We start from the raw sequence: 10,551 nt of genomic DNA on the forward strand, positions 1-10,551 counted from the left end.
GTCCTGATTGTTCACTGAGGACAAAGTTATTCTGAACAGCAACTCAGGTATAACAATAAAAGTCTAAATAGAGAGTGTTCTCTCTTCTATTCCAAACACCCACAGTTAAACTTTTGCAAGGCAAGAAGTGTCTAGATCAATACTATGTCTCAAGTAACAAATCTGTGCCATAGTTTGCAAGGTGGATGTTTCGAAAGAATCATCTATCTCAGTCATAATCACAACAACCTTCTTCTAAAGAGAATAGCAATTGTCACATTAGAGACACTACCCCGTGAAGACCAGTTGAGGATCGGACTGGCTCCTCAGTGAGCTGACTGGCTAATAACACCATCCCTCCACCTTGAAACCGTCATCTTCAGAAAGTGCTTTCACATACATTTCACTCTACCTTCAACAAGAAACAAGTAAGGATGAGGGTAAAGAGGATCAAATATATGGTGATGGAAAGAGAACTGACTCTGGGTGGTGAACACACCATGTGATATATAGATGATGTATTACAGAATTGTACACCTGAAACCTATGTAACTTTACTAACCATTGTCACCCCAATAAACTTTATTTAGAAAAAAAACACACCAAAAAAAAAACCCACAAACAAAAAAACACAGAAACAAGTAAGGAAACGAGGGGTTTACTAAATTCCCCAAATTGGCATATTACAAAGTGGCAGAGGAATTCTAACCCAAGATGTTCTGATTCCAAAATCTCTTGTCTTTCCCAATGTACCACCTAGTGAACATTTGTTCTCTGAACAATGGCTTGAGAATACTGCATTAAAAACACTGGGTTTCAAGATATATAACTATTGTAGCATAAAATATGATAGGAGGTTTTTCACAAGCATTTCCTTTAGATTTTCGTACTTTGGCTTTCAATGAAGGGTTCAAAAATTACACATGCATTCAATCATGCTTGAAATGCTGCTGTGACTGAGTCTCGCAAAGCCTTTCACGAAAGAGAAAACATGGCTCTAGAAGGATTACCAGGGTTATTTCTTTTCTGTCTCCCCATGAATGCTCTCAAATTTTCAAAGAAATTTGAACTTTAAGAAAACACAATGTTGCTCATTCCTCTCACCCGCCACCCCCATCCCCAGCTAACCATGAATAACGTTCTAAAGCTTTTGGACAAAAGAATTAACGGGAAGACTGTGAACAGGAAGGGCTGTAACTGAATTTATGAGAAGGAAACAAAATAGCTTGTCAGTTTTAACTGCGATTACACATCATTTCAGTGAGTGTCACTTGGGGATTTTTTTCATTGTTTTAAAGGGTTTCTTTCTCTACCAATAGGAAGCAGAGGTTTTGCAATCGTCTGTTGCCAAAATTTATTTTCAGCCTCAACAACGTTCTACATCTTTAGTTTAAAATCAATAAACTCTACAGAAATCGTGTAATTCATGGGACAAAGCTTGAATTAAAAGACATTAACATTCAAATGGCAGGAATAGAGAGGAAAAGATATTTGTGGGTGGAGGGAGGAAAAGAGAAAGCGAAGCATAGGTGTACATTATCTGTGTTTTCCATTCTTTATTCCCAAAGAAGCACTAGAATCAGCCCTGATTCCACACTATCCCTCACACACGCACCTGCTATCTTATTCTCATTTCAGCCTGCATCTTTTGAACTCATTGACTCTTAAGAGTCGCAGGGCCCTGTAAAATCATCTCTTACTAGGACCAGTCTGGAGAAAACAAACTTTTCGCAAGGTCGCAGAGTTGGTTCATGGCCAAGTGAGGATTACAATCCCAGTCCTGCAATTCCCAGACTCTAAACTTTCAAACATTTCAAAATTAATAAAATACTAGAATCGGCTGTAGATGAGGGCTTTGTTAAAGTTATAAACAAGTAGCCACTACCACAGAACGATTATAACCAGAACTAAAAATGGAAAATAATTTCTCCATGCATGAAAGTATTACCTGCAAGTGCAGGTGTAAAGTTTTTCTCGAATGATCAACTTGAATATCATCTTATTAAATACTATATCTTAATTTTGGTGTTACACTGATCAGGTAGATATATTTAGTCATAAGAGCATCTCTCTCTGAATGAACTTCATATCTTGGTACCTATACATATGAGGTTGGACAATTAAGTTCGCGAACTCATCCTAGAAAAAGTGCCACATACCTCATTGCTGAATATCACTACGGTCACCTTCGAAGTACTCCCCTTGGGAAGCTATACGCTGATGCCAGCACCTAATCCACCCTTCAAAGCAGTTTTGGAACTCTTTTTCTGGAATGGCCATCAGAGCTGTCATCGTATTACCCTTGATGCCCTGAACGTCATCAAAATGTCTTCCTTTCAATATTTCCTTCATCTTTTGGTAAAGAAAGAAGTCACTGAGGGCCAGATCAGGTGAGTAGGGAGGGTGTTCCAATACAGTTATGTGTTTCCTGGCTAAAAACTCCCTCACAGACAGTGCCCTGTGAGCTGGTGCATTGTTGTGATGCAAGAGCCATGAATTGTTGGTGAAAAGTTCAGGTTGTCTAACTTTTCCACGCAGCCTTCTCAGCACTTCCACATAGTAAACTTAGTTAACTGTTTGTCCATTTGGTACAAATTCATAATGAATAATCCCTCTGATATCAAAAACAGTTAGCAACATCATTGCAACAAGTTCACGAACTTAATTATTTGACCTCGTATGAACCTACTATTTCCTTGGTCGCAAAGGACCTGGGACAGCAAGCTCATCTTACATCGCCTTGACCATCGAGCGGTTCCTGTCTCATTTGCTATGCCTAGAAACATGGGAGCACAATAAAACTACTAAGGGAATATCCAAAAATGTTTCCAGACCTTCCCTTCCTCTCTCTTGCACTGACTTCCCAGCAGTTCCTGATTCTCTTCACTTTAATTTACATCTGGATTCTCCCTGTCATTTTTGCTCCATTTTGATATGGCACCATACCTCAGGAGAGTTTACAGTATTGACACCCTGGCACTGTGACACTGTAGAATGTTGCCTCTGCTAAATGGCTCACATCATGTGCATGAGAACATAAACCTGACTTCAGTACAGATGGCCAGGGCACCACCCGCAATGGCCCTGGCTCGCAGAAAGTACCAGCAGTTCTAATACCTTCGTTTGCCATATGGTATTCTAGAATGAGCAAAAGATTAAGTATCAAGAGAACATTGTTCAATTTCCTGCTTTGTGACCTCAGTCTTCCTCTGTCCACTACATGTTCCTCTGCTGTAAAATGAGGGATTTAACTGGGTCATTAATATTCCAGGGATATTTTTAAACATAGATTCGTAGCAGCCATACTTCGCCTATTAAATCATAATATCCAGGTTCTGGGCTCAGAAACCTGTAATGTTTAAGGCTACCCTAGGGATTTGAATGATGGTTCAATGTAGCACTTCACTGTTAAGTAAGCGTCCTCTGTGATCCTTTCCAGATTTATAATTTTCTCACATATTTCAAGTGAATTAACAGACATTTATAAATAGCAATAGTCTAATCAAGCTTTGTTATACTGATCACTTCAAAATCAGCTGACACCTTCTAAATGGTTTCAGATTCCACATTTTAAGATTCCATGTATAAATAAGATCTTGCAGCCTTTTACTTCCTGTATCTGGCTTATTTCACTTAGGATAATGTCCTCCAGGTTCATCCATATTGTGGCAAATGGCAGACTCTCATTTTTTTTTAAAGTCAAATAATATTCCACTACATATGTGAATATATCACATTTTCTTTACCCCGTTCATCTGTGGACCCTAAGGATGTTTTCATAGCTTGGCTATTGTGCACAATGCTGCAATGAAAATGGGAGTGCAGGCATCTCTTTAAAGTACTGATTTCATTTTCTTTGGCTACTTAGAAGTGAAATTGCTGGATCATAGGATAGCTCCAGTTTTGGTTATTTTGAAGAATTCCATACTATTTTCCAGAGCAGCAGCACCAATTTACATTCCCACCAAGAACGTACAAGGGTTCCTTTTCTGCACATCCTCGCAAATACCTATCTTTAACTATTTTTTTAAAATAATAGCCATAATTAAATGGCTAACAGGTGTGAAATGACATCCCATTATGGCTTTGAGTTGCATTTTCTTGATGATTAGTCATATTGAGCATCTTTTCATGTACCTCTTGGCTATTTCTTTGTCTTTCTTGAAAGAAATGAGTTGTATGAGTTCCTTATGTGTTTTGGATATCATTCCCTTTTCAGACACATGGTTTACAAATATTTTCTCCCATTCTATAGATTTCTTTTTGCTTTGTTGATTGTTTCCTTTTCTGTACAGAAGTTTCTTGGTTTGATGTAGTCCCATTAATTTATGTTTTTATTGCCTCTTTTTCTGGTATCACATCCAAAAAATCATTGCCAAGCCCATTGTCAAGAAGATTTTCTGTATGTTTTCTTCTAGAGCTTTACAATTTCAGGTCATACATGTAAGTTTTTAATCCGTTTTATTTTTTGTGACCGGTGTAAGATATAGGGGTCAAATTTTATTCTTTACATGTGAATATCTAGTTTTTCCAACATCACTTATTTGACGATACTATCATTTCCCCATTGTGTATTCTTGGCACGCTTTTTGAGTATTAGTTAACTGTATATGTGTGGGATTATTTCTGGGCTCTTTATTGTGTTCCATTAGTCTATGTGTCTTTTTTTATGCCAGTACCATACTGTTTTAATTACTATAGCTTTGTAATATAGTTTGAAATCAGGAAGTGTGATGTCTCCAAATCTGTTCTTCTTTCTGAAGCTTTCTTTGTCTATTTGGGGGTATCTTGTGGTTCCATAGGAATTTTAGGACTTTTTTTGCTACATCTTTGAAAAAAAGCCATTGGTATATTGATAGTGACTACACTGAATCATAGATCACTTTGGGTAGTATGAACATATTAACAATATCAAGTCTTCCAGTCCATGAACATGAGATAGCTCTCCATTTATTTGTGTCTTCTTCACTTTTTTTTCATCAATGTTCTCTAGTTTTCAATGTACAGATCTTTTACCTCCTTGGTTAAATTTATTCCTACGTATTTTATTCTTATTGATGCCACTGTAAATGGGTTTCCTTGATTTCCTTTTTAGATAGATTGCTGCTCATGTAAAGAAATGTAACTGACTTTTTTATGCTGATTTTATATCCTGCAACTTTAAGGAATTCATTAATTAGTTCTAAAAGGTTATATATATATTCTTTACATGTGAATATCCAGTTTTTCCAGCATCACTTATTTCACGATACTATCATTTCCCCATTGTGTATTCTTGGCAAGCTTTTTGAGTATTAGTTAACTGTATATGTGTGGGATTATTTCTGGGCTCTTTATTGTGTTCCATTACTCTATGTGTCTTTTTTTATGCCAGTACCATACTGTTTTAATTTCTACAGCTTTGTAACATAGTTTGAAATCAGGAAGTGTGATATATATATATATATATATATATATATATATATATATATATATATGGCTATTGTGCACAATGCTGCAATGAAAATGGATATATATATATATATATATATATATATATATATATATATATAGAGAGAGAGAGAGAGAGAGAGAGAGAGAGAGAGAGAGAGAGTTGTTTGGGTTTTCTACGTATAGGATCATGTAATTTGCAAACAGATTTTTTTTTCATGTCATCTCCAAACAAGATTCCTTTCTGATTTGGAAGCCTTTATTTATTTTTCTTATCTGACTGCTCTTGGTAGTAATTCCAGTATTATGTTAAATAGAAGTGACAAGCATGAGCATGCTGACGTTGTAGCTGATCTTAGAGGAAAAGTTTTCAGATTTCCCGTCACTGATTATGATGTTAGCTGTGAGTTTTTCATAAATGGTCTTTATTGTATTGAAGACGTTTCCTTCTATACCTAATTGATTGAGTTCTTATCAAAAATGAATGTTGGATTTTGTCAAATGCATTTTCTGTATCTACTCATATGATCATGTGGTTTTTAATCTTTCATTATGTTAATGTGGTTTATTACATTGATTGATCGGTATATGCTAAACCAACCTGTAACCAAGGGATAAATCACCCTTGATCATTGTATATAATCTTTTTGATGTGTTATTGAATTTAGTTTACTAGTATTTTATTGAAGATTTTTGCACATGTATTCATCAGGGATATTGGTCTGTAGTTTTTTGTCGTGGTATCTTTGTCTGGTTTTGGTATCAGGCTGATGCTGGCTCATAAAATGAGTTTGGAAGTATCCCCTATACTTCTATATTTTAAAAGAGTTTGAGGAGGACTTATGATAATTCTTCAACTGTTATGTAGAATTCAGCTATGACTATACAGTCCTGCGCTTTTCTTTGTTGGGAGGTTTTGGATTCCTGCTTCAGATCTTTATTTATTACTGGCCCACTTAGGCGTTCTATTACTTGATTCAATGTCGGTAAATTGTGTGTTTCTAGGAATTTATCCATTTCTTCTAGGTTATGCAATTTGTTCGCATATAATTGTTCATAATAGTTCCTTAGGATCCTTTTTATTTCTGAGACCTCTGTTGAAATATCTCCTCTTATTTCTGATTTTCTTTACTTCAGTCTTCTTTTTTCTTAATCTAGCTAATGATGTGTTGATATTTCTTGCTTTTTTAAAAAAAAAACTCTTAATTTTGATTTTTTTGAATCTATTTGAATAATTTCTACTCTAATATTTATTATTTCCTTTCTTCTTTTAACTTTTGTTTAGGTTGTTCTTTTACTATTTCCCTGTGGTATAAAGTTAGGTTGTTTATTTGAGATGTTTCTTCTTTCTTAATGTATGTATTTTAGGTCATAAACTTTCCTCTTAGTATTGCTTTTGCTCCATCCCATAAGTTTTGGTAAGTTGTGTTCTTGTTTGTTATTTAAGCAGAGAATAGGATATTAGTTATCAGGGGCAGGGAGGTGAGGGAAATGGAGCGATATGGGTCAAAGTGTACAAAAGTTGCAGTTATGTAGGATGAATAAGTCTAGTGATCTAATATATAACATGGTGACTATAGTTAATAACACTGTATTGAATAGTGGAAATTTGCTAAGATAACAGATTTTGAGTGCTGTCATCATATGCAAAAATGGTAACTATGTAGTAAGGACATGATATGTTAATGAGCTTGACTGTAGTAATCATTTTACCGTGTACATGCATACCGAAGAATTATGTTGTACACCTTAAATATATGATTTTTTACTAAAAATATAAACATCATGTCTTTGGATGAGGCACACTCAGTGTTCCTAACATGATAGCTTCTGTCCATTTTTTTTTTAAACAAAGCTATTCATAAGATTGTTGGACGATCATTGGTAGTTGTCTTGTTTGTGAATGTTGTTAGTATTTTCAGTTAAACAATTGAAATTATTTGTTCAAAGTATATATTTTTAAATCATCTGACAGATATTAGCACCTACATCTCACTTCTAAAGTCCTTTGTCCAGGCACACTGTCCCATTAGGGAGGGCCTCACTAACAAGATTTCAGAATGCCCTGGGTTTGCAATCCTCACATTAGCCCATGATTATAATAAGAATATAGCTATACACAGGCCTTTTCCACACATTATCTTGCTTAATCTTTAGCATAACCCCACAATAAAAGAATCATGCCTTTGTTATACCAATGGGAAGATTTTAGGTTTAGAGAACTTAAGTGACTCAGCTGAATGTCACTCAGGAAATGAAGAAACAGAATTTCAATTCAAGTCTTCCAGATTCCATGTAATTTCACTGTTAACATACCATGTTTCCCCAAAAATAACACCTAGCCGGACAATCAACTCTAATGCGTCTTTTGGATCAAAAATTTAAGACCTGGTTTTATTTTGCTATAATATAAGACCGGCTATTATATAATATTACAATATAATATAATATAATATAATATAATATAATATAATATAATATAATATAATATAATATAATATAATATAATATAAATATAATACCAGCTCTTATATTAATTTTTGCTCCAAAAGACGCTTTAGAGCTGATTGTCCAGCTAGGTCTTATTTTCAGGGAAACACGGTATTACATTATGTGCCTGGAACCACCACTGTTATCACTAAAGCAAAGGATACAACCTGTGGGAGATTCCTTTTGTGACTTGGTGCTGGGGCAAGAGCAGACCAATAGTCAAGGGTCAACAGAACTGTATTCAGAAAACTTCTGCTCTCCAACAACTTAGAACAGAATCCAAAGATTGTGCACCTATATAAGATTCTAGAAAGCTACAGCCCTGCATGGCCTTTCAAATTCACCTATTCTAGTATATTCACAGAGACAGAGAAACTGAGGCACAGGGAAGAGCATTACTACTTGGGTCATATATGAAGAGCTATAAAAAAGTACAGAGAATGTTTAAATAAAAAAATGTGTTGCATAAAAGACACATTGCCACTAATCACCCTGGCTTCAAACACACGTATCCCATCGTTCTTGCCACTTTCTAAAGCAGTCCTGGAAGTCCTCTTTTGAGAGTGTCTTCAGTTGCTCTGTCGTGACTGCCTTGATGTGTTGAATCCATTTGAAATGTTTACCTTTCACGGTCATTTTGACTTTGGGGAAGAGCCAGAAGTCACACAGTGCCAGATCCAGTGAATAAGGTGGATGAGGACACATGTAATGTTTTTATTTGACAGAAACTGCGGTACTAGAAGCGATGGGTGACAGTGTTGACATGATTGAGGATGAAGTAAAGATACTCACGGAAGAGGACTTCCAGAACTGCTTCAGAAAGTGGCAAGAAGGATGGCATAAATGTGTTCGAAGTTTGGGGGAGTATTTTGAAGGAGATTAATGGCAATGGGTCTTTTACTGTATTACGCATTTTTATTTAAACATTCACTGCATCTTCTGGTCACACCTCAAAGGCAACTGCGAATAGATAAGGCCAGAATGTAGGTTTTCAGAATCACTTAAATGTTCTTTCTTCCTTTGTGTCACTCAATACTAGATGTGGGAATAGCTTTTTTTTTTTTTTAGAGTGTAAAGTAAGAGAAAGTTTATTTAGCAGAGAGTAAATAGGAAAACAAAGGCCACTCCATAGACAGAGAGGTGGTCTCCAATCGCTAGTGGAAGAGAGACCCACTCCATGCCCCGGGCTAGGGTTTCTGTATGTTTTCTGCTTCCATGGAAAATTCATTGGTTTGGAGGGGAGGGAGGAATAGCAATTTTTAAAAAGAATCGTTAATGGAATAATTCCAGTGACACTGCAGACAAAAAGGGACATTTATCAAGAGAGAAAGGGGGCTTTAGAGTAGTTCTTTCCCTCAAGAGAGTTCCTTTAAGAGAGAAACCCATCTGAAATGTTCCCCAAAAACCTTTCTAAGTTCCAAAAAGAGAGGCTACATTGTTGCTCATCACATATATAATTAATCATCACATATATAATTAATATCTCTTTGACTTAGCACAGTTTATAGTCCTGTCACCTTTGCTCTTATGAGGTGCTGTGTATCATATATAGAATGTACTCAAAGTAAAATTATTGGTTAAGAGTACAACCTCCAGGGCCGGCCCGGTGGCTCAGGCGGTTAGAGCTCCATGCTCCTAACTCCAAAGGCTGCCGGTTCGATTCCCACATGGGCCAGTGGGCTCTCAACCACAAGGTTGCCGGTTCAACTCCTCGAGTCCCGCAAGGGATGGTGGGCTCTGCCCCCTGCAACTAAGATTGAACACAGCACCTTGAGCTGAGCTGCCTCCCGGATGGCTCAGTTGTTGGTTGGAGCGCGTCCTCTCAACCACAAGGTTGCCGGTTCGACTCCCGCAAGGGATGGTGGGCTGTGCCCCCTGTAACTAGAAAACGGCAACTGGACTTGGAGCCAAGCTGCACCCTCCACAACTAAGACTGAAAGGACAACAACTTGAAGCTGAAAGGCACCCTCCACAACTAAGATTGAAAGGACAACAACTTGACTTGGAAAAAAGTCCTGGAAGTACACACTGTTCCCCAATAAAATCTTTAAAAAAAAGAGTACAACCTCCAATAATAGCACAGTTCCTTCGGGAAAATATAATTCACTTTACAATGATTTCCTTTGCCTTGCAGTTGGTGGGAATGCATTGTGGTAAAAGGTAGAGATTATATGTTTGTTCAGTAAGTGGGTGATTTAACATGACTCTATAGATGTTAGGCAGCCATTTAAAATTGTGTACTTGGGGGCAACGTATTTATATTATTTGATCTTCAGTTTCACACCTTTCAAACATTGTAATGTGGATTACATGAAATTATACATGCAGTATTGCTAGAGTAGAACCTGGAATGTAATAGATGTTTGGTAATTACTAGACATAATTATGATTGCAATGCTGATGTCAATGTGTGGCCATTCCAACCTTGCTTCACTATGATATACAATATAAATACAATATAGATACAATATAAAGTGTATCTTTTCATTTTCCATTAGAAAATTATTTTTCCTTGTATTTGTTTTATGTTTCACAGGCATAAACTCCTTTTGCTGCTGAAGGAATCTTGAGTCATGTATACTACAGAGGCGATTACAAGCTCTATTTTGAGACTTTGCCACATTATTGCTGATTTGGCTACTGACTCTGTTG

General features: G+C 36.4%; 1 long non-coding RNA gene across 1 annotated transcript in view; it reads left to right on the top strand.

The window, feature by feature from the left end:
* The window catches only part of LOC141569608 (uncharacterized), a 328,130-nt gene extending 319,404 nt beyond the window's left edge, over positions 1 to 8,726 (top strand). The window contains exon 3 of the long non-coding RNA XR_012493297.1: positions 8,625 to 8,726. This is a non-coding gene — a long non-coding RNA (uncharacterized LOC141569608). The remainder of the gene's footprint in view (positions 1 to 8,624) is intronic.
* Positions 8,727 to 10,551: the final 1,825 nt, after the last annotated feature.

This window comes from Rhinolophus sinicus, chromosome X (assembly GCF_036562045.2).
Source record: "Rhinolophus sinicus isolate RSC01 chromosome X, ASM3656204v1, whole genome shotgun sequence".
Lineage (NCBI taxonomy): Eukaryota > Metazoa > Chordata > Mammalia > Chiroptera > Rhinolophidae > Rhinolophus > Rhinolophus sinicus.